Source organism: Dendrobates tinctorius, unplaced genomic scaffold (assembly GCF_039654945.1).
Source record: "Dendrobates tinctorius isolate UK_male_01 unplaced genomic scaffold, ASM3965494v1 ptg000334l, whole genome shotgun sequence".
Classification (NCBI taxonomy): domain Eukaryota; kingdom Metazoa; phylum Chordata; class Amphibia; order Anura; family Dendrobatidae; genus Dendrobates; species Dendrobates tinctorius.
Genome location: NW_027362000.1, coordinates 3,267,185 through 3,278,712, shown reverse-complemented (window position 1 = coordinate 3,278,712; position 11,528 = coordinate 3,267,185). Strand labels below are relative to the sequence as shown.

Genomic DNA, 11,528 nt, shown 5'->3' with positions numbered 1-11,528 from the left:
TCCTGACAGTGACATTCTGATTAGAGAGCGCGATGACATCACGTCTGTACGCCCTCTGTCTAAACTAAACAGTCCAAGTGCAGTGAGATGGAAGATGGGGACAACGAGGAGTCCAGAGTAGTACAGGGATTCCCTAGCGAGGAGACTTATTTAATTGTTTTCAATGTTGGGACAGCAATTTTTGGGGAGCACTATACTCTGGAGAATAATATATGAGGCCCACGATACACTGGAGCATTCCAAAGGTGGATATCAGACACTGGAGCAGCATTTACAGGGCCCATTATGCACTGGAGCATTAGAAATGGGGCCCATTATATATGGAGCATTATTTGAGCCCTTAACTCAGTGGAGCTTCATCCATGGGGGCCAACATATACTGTAGCATTAAATGTATGTGGAGCTCATCATATACTGTATGGAACATTATATGGGACCAATGATTCCATATGGAGAAATATATGGGCCTCATTACTCTGTATGGCGTACTATGCGGTGGCCATAATACTATATGGAGTAATATACTGTCCGTTTTTGGAGCTATTGGAGAATTTAAAATGGATATCAGTCATGAGATGTAAGAAGTGAAGTATTTTTCATTGTACTATACCGCTATTTCTCTGCCGTATCAGAGGATCATGAATTGTGGTATGTGTTAAAGGAGCCCAGTGACACTCTTTGGCCCAGGGCTCACGAAAATCTGGAGCCAGCCCTACCTCCCCACTACTTTAGCCAAATAACCCCCAGTTTACAATGCCTAACTATTATTATAAAGTAAATTAAGGTTGACAAGCTTAAGTAATAAGAATTGATGATTTTTGCATTAAAATGGGCACTGTAGGTGTGTTTCCTGTCCTCCTCTCACTGCCGACCTTGGTTCCCCATTGACTTGCATTGGGTTTTGTGTTTCAGCCGGCCTTCGACTTTTCACGATAATCGGCCGATTGCGTTCGACCCGACTTATGCGAAAGTCGGGTTTCATGAAACCCGACTCGACCCGAAAAAATGCAAAGTCGCTCATCTCTAGCCAGCAGGCTTAATAGTGATGTCGCCGTCAAGGGCCAATTCACACAATGCTGCATTTTCTGCACGTTAGATTTGGATATCTGTAACCACGCCTTTTACACGTCTTGTTCACGTAATCAGTAACAGTGGTTTGATATAGATGGATAGATAAGATAGATATGAAATAATCAGGTGCAGAGCTACAAGTCATCAGATTCAAAAAATATAGAAATCCTTTAAAAGGAAGCACATTTTCTTTTTTTTTTTAAAAAACTCCTTTTGTTTTCTGTTCTTTTTCCTTCCCAATCGGTAAGAAAATTTTCAACAACTAATTTTTTGTTACATGATTTATTGGATTTATTGCAAAATTCATACAAACAATCTCTTGGATAATAAGACATACAAATACCAAAATTACTTAATAAGAACAGTAAAAAAAAACCCTTTTCTGAAATTTGCACATTGTTGTGCTATAAAAAAGTTCTAGGAATATTCTGAGCTGAAAAACAGAGGCAGTGTATTGTATATATGACATGTTACAGTGTGAAGATGACCCATTAGATGTTTTTATGTCCATTTCCATATTTTCATATTGCATATGTGCACTAGTTCTCAAAAAATATATCCGCCAATAGTGGCCAACATGATTGTTCTACTGGTTATACAATATGCTACCCTCTCTGAAGTAGATGAAGCTGTTGACACTGAAATTGTTGCCAAAATGACTGTTGAATTGTCTGCTTTTATGGGAACCTGTAAAAGAATTGTAATAGGTGCTTCAGTTATGGTGTAAAGTGCCCTGCAAATCTGCAGATTGTTCTGCCCAAGGGCCTGAGGTTACATTGCTTACTCCTGTAATGTTCATCTAGGAGAGTTCATTCACTATCCCCAGAGACATCTGCCTGTTCACCAAGGTGAAGTCCAAGGAAGTGGTCACCCTGCTAAATAATGTATTCATACAGGGGGTAGAGGTGATTCCTGAAGGAGATGTGATGCTCCAATCTTATCAGGAGTCTCTCACCATTGGTGATGATGGGGTCATAATAGATGGGCTATTACCACCATTCTTCACTAGAGCTTCTTCACCTTTATCTGTGACAACGTCAAGCTTGTTGTATTTTGACCTGCGCTTTCTTTTCCGACAAAATTTCCCATTGTCTAAGGTCTTCCCACAGTTAGGATCCAGAGTCCAGTAATTGCCTTTACCTAAACATTGTAAAAAATATATATTATCATAATATAATAAAATATAAACCATATATAAATTAAAATATTTTAACGCTAAAGTACACATTATTACAACATACCTTTACCTGATATACTAAAAAAATTGCAAAAATTTATGGGAAATTTATAATCACTCAAGTGAAGAATCTAAAGTTTTTCAAAAGTTTCTGAAGTTTTTTCTTAATAAAAAAATTCTTCCTGTTTCATATTAATTTAAATCAAAATAAATATAAAATACATTTATTTCAAAAAAATATACACTCACTGGCCACTTTATTAGGTACACCATTCTAGTAACGGGTTGGACCCCCTTTTGCCTTCAGAACTGCCTCAATTCTTCGTGGCAGAGATTCAACAAGGTGCTGGAAGCATTCCTCAGAGATTTTGGACCATATTGACATGATGGCATCACACAGTTGGCGCAGATTTGTCGGCTGCACATCCCTGATGCGAATCTCCCGTTCCACCACATCCCAAAGATGCTCTATTGGATTGAGATCTGGTGACTGAGGAGGCCATTTGAGTACAGTGAACTCATTGTCATGTTCAAGAAACCAATTTGAGATTATTCGAGCTTTATGACATGGCGCATTATCCTGCTGAAAGTAGCCATCAGATGTTGGGTACATTGTGGTCATAAAGGGATGGACATGGTCAGCAACAATACTCAGGTAGGCTGTGGCGTTGCAACGATGCTCAATTGGTACCAAGGGGCCCAAAGAGTGCCAAGAAAAAATTCCCCACACCATGACACCACCACCACCAGCCTGAACCGTTGATACAAGGCAGGATGGATCCATGCTTTCATGTTGTTTACGCCAAATTCTGACCCTAACATCCGAATGTCGCAGCAGAAATCGAGACTCATCAGACCAGGCAACGTTTTTCCAATCTTCTACTGTCCAATTTCGATGAGCTTGTGCAAATTGTAGCCTCAGTTTCCTGTTCTTAGCTGAGAGGAGTGGTACCCGGTGTGGTCTTCTGCTGCTGTAGCCCATCTGCCTCAAAGTTCGACGCACTGTGCGTTCAGAGATGCTCTTCTGCCTACCTTGGTTGTAACGGGTGGCAATTTGAGTCACTGTTGCCTTTCTATCAGCTCGAACCAGTCTGCCCATTCTCCTCTGACCTCTGGCATCAACAAGGCATTTCCGGCCACAGAACTGCCGCTCACTGGATTTTTTTTCTTTTTCGGACCATTCTCTGTAAACCCTAGAGATGGTTGTGCGTGAAAATCCCAGTAGATCAGCAGTTTCTGAAATACTCAGACCAGCCCTTCTGGCACCAACAATCATGCCACGTTCAAAGGCACTCAAATCACCTTTCTTCCCCATACTGATGCTCGGTTTGAACTGCAGGAGATTGTCTTGACCATGTCTACATGCCTAAATGCACTGAGTTGCCGCCATGTGATTGGCTGATTAGAAATTAAGTCTTAACACACAGTTGGACAGGTGTACCTAATAAAGTGGCCAGTGAGTGTATATTTTCTGCGAAATTGTTTGTTATTGTTTGCACAATGGTTTATGCATGGCTACACTTGGGCCATCAGAGGACAAAACCTCCAAGAATAGAATTGCAGGTTGGAAAACATTAACAGCTCGGTTTTAGTTTATTATTGGACATATTTTCAATGAAAAAAAAAAAATGAAAATACAAAACCAAGCAAAACTCAATACTAATACTACTGTGACTAAAAATAGAGTTAATTAGAATGATTGTAGTCATATTCTTACCTGGGTCATCCTCCTCTCTTGGCACTTTCTTAAAACAGTCATTCAGAGACAAGTTGTGCCGAATAGAATTTTGCCATCCTGCGTTACTCTTTCTATAAAAAGGAAAATTGTTCTCCACATACTGGTATATTTGACTCAGGGATAGTTTATTTTCCGGAGCATTTTGTATAGCCATAGCAATAAGGGCTGAATAAGAAAATGGAGGCCTCACAGGCTTCAGAAGTTCCTTCTGAGAAGTCATGGGTGACAAAGCAAAATCCGGACCACTGAAACTTGATGAATTTGGCATGAATTGTCTCTGAGATGCATAAGAAGGTGGAAAATATGAATTTGGGTTGTTCACATGTAAATAGCTAGGAGTATTGTTGACTCCTGGCCCATGAAGACATGAATAGGAGTTGGTTGAAGACTGATAGTCCCCAATTCCATAGTTGGTCTCCATTGGCATTGGATGTATGTTCTGCTGGTGGTACATGCTGAAGTTTTCACTGTATACTGCCATGTCTGTTGTCTCCTTGGCACTTTTTGGATGAGTTTGTTGAAGGCTTGTAGATCTCTGATGAGCTGGAAGATGAACTGAGTCCTTAATTTTCTTCGGCACCTTCACACACTAAAGTCTTTCTGACAACAGGTACCTAATGGATTTGGAGTGCTGTCTTTATACTTCTCTGCAGTAGTGATCCTTCCTGCCCAAGGCCAGTGATTGGTTTGCTTTCACATATTTGTTTTTTTTGTTCCCAACAACCAGTTGGGCCAGTCAATTGAAAGACAGAGGTGTGCAAACTGAAGAACTGATCACCGAAAAGGCACCAGAGAGGACAATCTGTCTTTTTTTTCATTTCATTGTTCTACTTTTGGAAGTGCATTGAGCAGCAAGGTAGTGTGCTGGTAAAAGGGGAAAAAAAAAAAAACCTCTTTTAAATCTTCTTCCTGAGCGAGTGTGAACGAGCTGAGTGTGACCTGAGTGTAAGTGCGAACTGTGGTAAGTGTGTGACTTGAAATTCAGTGACTTTAGATTCAGGGAGTTTCCAAGGGAGGTCTTACTGAATTGCTGTTATATTAATTCTTTTTTTTTTTTTTTTTTTAATTAATTTATTTTTGCTTATCTTATTGTCTGGTGCAATCCCCATTAGGATGTGCTCCACTATTGCCAATGCCATCCAGTGCACGTCTTGCCGCATGTATGAAATCCTTGAACAGCCGGTCGAGGGTGCATACTGCTGTGCGAGATGTGAGCACGTTGTGCATTTGGAAGCCCAGATACTGGATCTAAATGTGCAGCTGGCAACACTGAGATCCATAGACAATATGGAAAGGAGTCTTCTGCTCACTGAGCAGACGCTCAATGGGATAGATGAGGGGGGGATGCTAGGTTGGAGCTGCAGGACAATGAAGCAGCTAGCTGGGTGACAGTTAGAAGGCAGGGTAGAGGGAAGAGCACCAGGGAGGCTAGTCCTGATCTGGCACACCCCAATAAGTTTGCTAAGTTGGCAGATGAGGGGAGTGTTAGTGCAGGAGTAGCACTGCTGCAGCAAGGCATGTCCTCTGAAAGCTGGAGGAGTGTCTGCTCCAGTAAGGGGGGAAATAGGAGAGCAGGGCAGGCCAGACAGGTTCTGGTAGTGGGAGACTCAATTATTAGGGGAACAGATAGGGCAATCTGTCACAAAGACAGGGATCGTCGAACGGTGTGCTGCCTACCTGGCGCTCGAGTCCGACACATCGCTGATCGGGTTGACAGATTACTGGGAGGGGCTGGTGAGGATCCAGCGGTCATGGTGCACATTGGCACAAATGACAAAGTTAGAGGTAGGTGGAAGGTCCTTAAAGATGATTTCAGGGAATTAGGCTGTAAGCTTAAAGCAAGGACCTCCAAGGTGGTATTTTCGGAAATACTTCCTGTACCACGTGCCACGCCAGAGAGGCAACGGGAGATTAGTGAGGTTAATAAGTGGCTCAGGAATTGGTGTAGGAAGGAGGGGTTTGGGTTCCTGCAGAACTGGGCCGACTTCTCAGTTGGCTACAGGTTCTACGCTAGGGACGGGCTGCACCTCAATGGGGAGGGTGCAGCTGTGCTGGGGGAGAAAATGGCTAGAAGGTTGGAGGAGTGTTTAAACTAGGGATGGGGGGGGAGGGTATTCCTTTTATAGGAGGGGAAGACAGTGCAGATAGAGACCTGGGCACAAATAATGACATTGGGGGTGGAGGTGGCATGGGGGGTGGGGTTAGAACAGTTAATAATTTAAGAAAGAATAGAGGTACAGAGAGATACATAAAGTGCATGTATACTAATGCCAGAAGTCTCGCCAACAAGATGGAGGAATTGGAGTCAATGTTGTTGGAACATAATTATGACATGGTGGGGATATCTGAGACATGGCTGGACGAGAGCCATGACTGGGCTGTTAATTTACAGGGCTATAGTCTGTTCAGAAATGACCGTACAAATAAGCGAGGGGGAGGCGTGTGTTTATATGTAAAATCATCCTTAAAACCCATCCTTCGTTATAATATATATGAATCTAATGAAAATGTAGAGTCCCTGTGGGTAGAGATAAGGGGAGGGGGGAAAAATAAATTACTGATAGGGGTTTGTTATAAATCTCCAAAAATAATGGAAGCTACAGAGAATATCCTCATAAAGCAAATAGATGAAGCAGCGACTCAAGGAGAAGTCATTATTATGGGGGACTTCAACTACCCTGAAATACATTGGGGGACCGAAACCTGCAGTTCCAGCAAAGGTAATAGGTTTCTGACAACGATGAGAGACAATTACCTTTCACAACTGGTTCAGGACCCAACAAGAGGGGGGGCACTGCTAGACCTAATATTAACCAACAGGCCAGACCGCATATCAAATGTAAGGGTTGAGGGTCACTTGGGTAATAGTGATCACAAATTAATAAGTTTTCATGTATCCTTTAATAAGATGTGTAGTAGAGGGGTTACAAGGACACTAAACTTCAGGAAGGCAAATTTCCACCGGATGAGAGATGATCTTGGTGCAATTAACTGGGACGATATCCTGAGACATAAAAATACACAAAGAAAATGGGAGACGTTTATTAGCATCCTGAATAGGACCTGTGCACAATATATACCATATGGGAATAAACATGCGAGAAATAGGAGGAAACCACTATGGCTAAATAGAGCTGTAAGGGGCGCAATAAGAGATAAAAATAAAGCATTTAGAGAATTAAAGCAAGTAGGTAGTGATGAGGCATTAAATAAATACAGAAGATTAAATAAATTCTGTAAAAAGCAAATCAAGACAGCAAAGATTGAGACAGAGAGACTCATTGCCAGAGAAAGTAAAAATAATCCCAAAATATTCTTTAACTACATAAATAGTAAGAAGCTGAAAAATGATAGTGTTGGCCCCCTTAAAAATAGCCTGGATGAAATGGTGGATGAGGATGAGGAAAAAGCCAATATGCTAAATGACTTTTTTTCAACAGTATTTACACAAGAAAATCCCATGACGGATAACATGATCAGGGTTAAAAATTCTCCATTAAATGTCACCTGCTTAACCCAGCAGGAAGTACGGCGGCGTCTACAAATCACTAAAATTGACAAATCCCCGGGCCCGGATGGGATACACCCCCGAGTACTGCAGGAATTAAGCACAGTCATAGATAGACCACTATTTTTAATCTTTAAAGATTCCATAATAACAGGGTCTGTACCACAGGACTGGCGTATAGCAAATGTGGTGCCAATATTCAAAAAGGGGACAAAAACTGAACTTGGAAATTATAGGCCAGTCAGTTTAACCTCAACTGTGGGTAAAATCCTGGAGGGTTTTCTAAGAGATACTATACTGGAGTATCTGGAGAAGAATAACCTTATGACCCAATATCAACATGGGTTTACAAGAGACCGTTCCTGTCAGACTAATCTGATAAGCTTTTATGAAGAGGTAAGTTCCGGACTGGACCAAGGGAATGCAGTGGACATGGTGTACATGGACTTTTCAAAAGCTTTTGATACGGTGCCACACAAAAGGTTGATACATAAAATGAGAACAATGGGGATAGGGGAAAATATGTGTAGGTGGGTTAAGAGCTGGCTCAGGGATAGGAAACAAAGGGTGGTTATTAATGGAGCACACTCGGACTGGGTCACGGTTAGCAGTGGGGTACCACAAGGGTCAGTTTTGGGCCCGCTTCTTTTTAACATATTTATTAATGACCTTGTAGGGGGCATAGAGAGTAGAATTTCAATATTTGCAGATGACACTAAACTCTGCAGGGTAATTAATACAGAGGAGGACAATTTTATATTACAGGAGGATTTATGTAAACTAGAAGCTTGGGCTGATAAATGGCAAATGAGCTTTAATTGGGAAAAATGTAAGGTCATGCACTTGGGTAGAACGAACAAGTTGTATAATTATGTGCTTAATTGTAAAACACTGGGCAAAACAGTCACTGAAAAAGACCTGGGTGTATGGGTGGACGACAAACTCACATTTAGTGGCCAGAGTCAAGCAGCTGCTGCAAAGGCAAATAAAATAATGGGATGCATTAAAAGAGGCATAGATGCTCATGAGGAGAACATCATTTTACCTCTATATAAGTCACTAGTGCGACCACACTTAGAATACTGTGTACAGTTCTGGTCTCCGGTGTATAAGAAAGACATAGCTGAACTGGAGCGGGTGCAGAGAAGAGCGACCAAGGTTATTAGGGAACTAGGGGGTCTGCAATACCAAGACAGGTTATTACACTTGGGGTTATTTAGTTTGGAGAATCGAAGGCTTAGGGGTGATCTTATTACAATGTATAAATATATGCGGGGACAATACAAAGACCTTTCTAATGATCTCTTTTTACTCTTAGACCTGTGACGGGGACAAGGGGGCATCCTCTACGTCTGGAGGAAAGAAGGTTTAAGCATACTCACAGACGCGGATTCTTTACTGTAAGAGCAGTGAGACTATGGAACTCTCTGCCATATGATGTTGTAATGAGTGATTCACTACTAAAATTTAAGAAGGGACTGGATGCCTTTCTTGAAAAGTATAATATTACAGGGTATATACACTAGTTTCCTTAATATTGCGTTGATCCAGGGAGCTAGTCTGATTGCCGTATGTGGAGTCGGGAAGGAATTTTTTTCCCCAATGTGAAGCTTACTGTTGCCACATGGGGTTTTTTTGCCTTCCTCTGGATCAACATGTTAGGGCAAGTTAGGATAGGATATGGGTTGAACTAGATGGACTTAAAGTCTCCCTTCAACCTTAATAACTATGTTACTATGTTACTATGTTACTTAACAATGCAACTATGTTACTGCATTTCAAGACTTTTTTTTCCTAACTTGGATTAAAACTGTGAAATAAAAGCAAAAAAAAATGATGCTGATAAAGGCAAGTTATTCCCATGAACTGCACGAATCTCAAACACCTTTCACTACCTTTTACAATGACTATAATGTATAAAAATACAAAATTAAACATTGGTTAAGTAGCTAACCTTCTTGAAATTCTTTAAGTATGAGTAAAATCAGCTATTATTCTAATAACTAGCAATAACAATAAATTAAAAGAAATAAGTACAATAATGTAAAAGAATTTTAAATAACACAGCATAACAATAATTTCTCTAAAACAAATTTTTTTGTCTTTTTTTAAACAATTAAATTAAAGAAATGGTTGAAATAATTAAATGTATAACAATAAGACTAGTATTGCCTGCATCATTGTGAATTCATGCATCACCTGCCCACGTTTCAGTGTACTTGTAATTTTCTTTTTTTTACATTTTCATCTACCATACAACATTTAGTGAGCCAGTTAAATATAGTAATAAATTCTTCAATAAGAAAAACCTTTTTGTTTTATAACGTCACTCAAGATGCAAAATTATCAAATATCTACTCTATGAAATTGACATTCCAGCTTTGATCAAATAAAATCTACTTTGATCATAAGAATCTTTTTTTTGTAAGCTTAAAAAATATAGATTTTGTTATTGGACAACTAATCTATTAACAATATATCATTAAGGCTACTTTCACACATCAGGTTTTCGGCGTCAGGCGCGATCCGGCGTCATGCCGGAACGCCGGATCCGGCAAATGTTTAGTAAAACCGGATGTGACGGTTCATCCGTTTTTCTATCCGTTTTTTGACGGATTACGCCGGATCCGGTTTTTAAAATTGACCCTTGTGGCCTTCCGAACGGGATTGGCTACTGGAAAACTATATATAGAGTGTTCCTACAGCCCTTCTTTGACAGGTTGTCGAGGAGAAAGTGCAGGTTGGAGAGAAGAGCAAGTTACTGGCGAAGATGGATGTTGTGATTGGAAATATTTTGAAGAATTTGGCGGATTTTATAGCGGAGGCGAATCGTTTGAGGGTGATTGTTCTGGAGAAGGAGAGAGCGAGACAGCAGCGCATCAGGCATCGTAGACGACGTTTGTGGATCCACCCCATCACAGCCAAGAGAATGACGCGTGGGGTTTATTCTACACTCTGCATGGACCTTCGACGAAACCCGGATAAATTTTTTGGATATGTTCGGATGAAAATGGAGAATTTTGATTACTTGGTGGAGCGCATTGCACACCTCATAAGAAAAGCAGACACCTATTGCCGCTTCTCTGTTTCACCCGCAGAGCGTCTGATGGTGACTTTAAGGTAAGCCACATTTATTGGATGTGATCGCATCAGAGCACACTTTCACTGCAATCTTGTTGGTGGTAGTTTGTATCTCCAAGTGTTATAGCTGAGTTTTGGTATGTAATGCTGTGATTTTAAATTAATTGATTGTTTTTTAATTCCCCACAGATTTCTTGCAACTGGAGAATCCCTTTCGTCACTGCATTTCCAGTACAGACTCGGGATTTCCACCATATCAGGAATAGTGAAGTACACATGCCGTGCACTGTGGGACTCCTTAGCTGAAGAGTTTTTACCAGAGCCCACAACAGAGAGGTGGATTGAAATTGCTGACAAGTTTCAACAGATATGTCAGTTTCCCAACTGCTTGGGCGCTGTGGACGGGAAACATATCCGCATTGTAAAGCCAGCTGGATCGGGATCGGAATATTTCAATTACAATAAATATTTTTCAATTGTCCTCATGGCCATCGCTGACGCGGAATACAAATTTATTGCTGTGGATATTGGGGCCTATGGCCACTCCAATGACTCTCAAGTTTTCAAACTGTCTGCCATGGGGCGTAAACTGTATGGAAACACCTTCCAGTTCCCACCCCCTAGACCGCTGCCGCAAACATCTGGTCCACCTATGCCATTTGTCTGTGTAGGGGATGAAGCCTTCCAGCTGTCAGAACACCTTTTGAAACCATACTCTAGCAGAGGATTGACAAGACCAAAACGCATTTTTAATTACCGCCTCACAAGAGCAAGAAGAATGGTTGAATGTACCTTTGGTATTCTGACAGCCAAATGGCGGGTCCTTTTGACTGCGATCAACCTCAAGACAGAAACTGTTGACGAGGTGATCAAAGCTTGCGTGGTACTCCACAATTTTGTTATCTGCAAGGAACCCATTTCCATTGAGGACACCTCTGAAGAAACCACCTTGC

At 41.0% G+C, this 11,528-nt stretch overlaps 1 pseudogene; it reads right to left on the bottom strand.

Annotated features, from left to right (window-relative positions):
- Nucleotides 1-1,783: 1,783 nt before the first annotated feature.
- On the bottom strand, nt 1,784-4,467 carry LOC141074851 (forkhead box protein I1c-like; annotated as a pseudogene).
- Between the last annotated feature and the right edge of the window lie 7,061 nt (nt 4,468-11,528).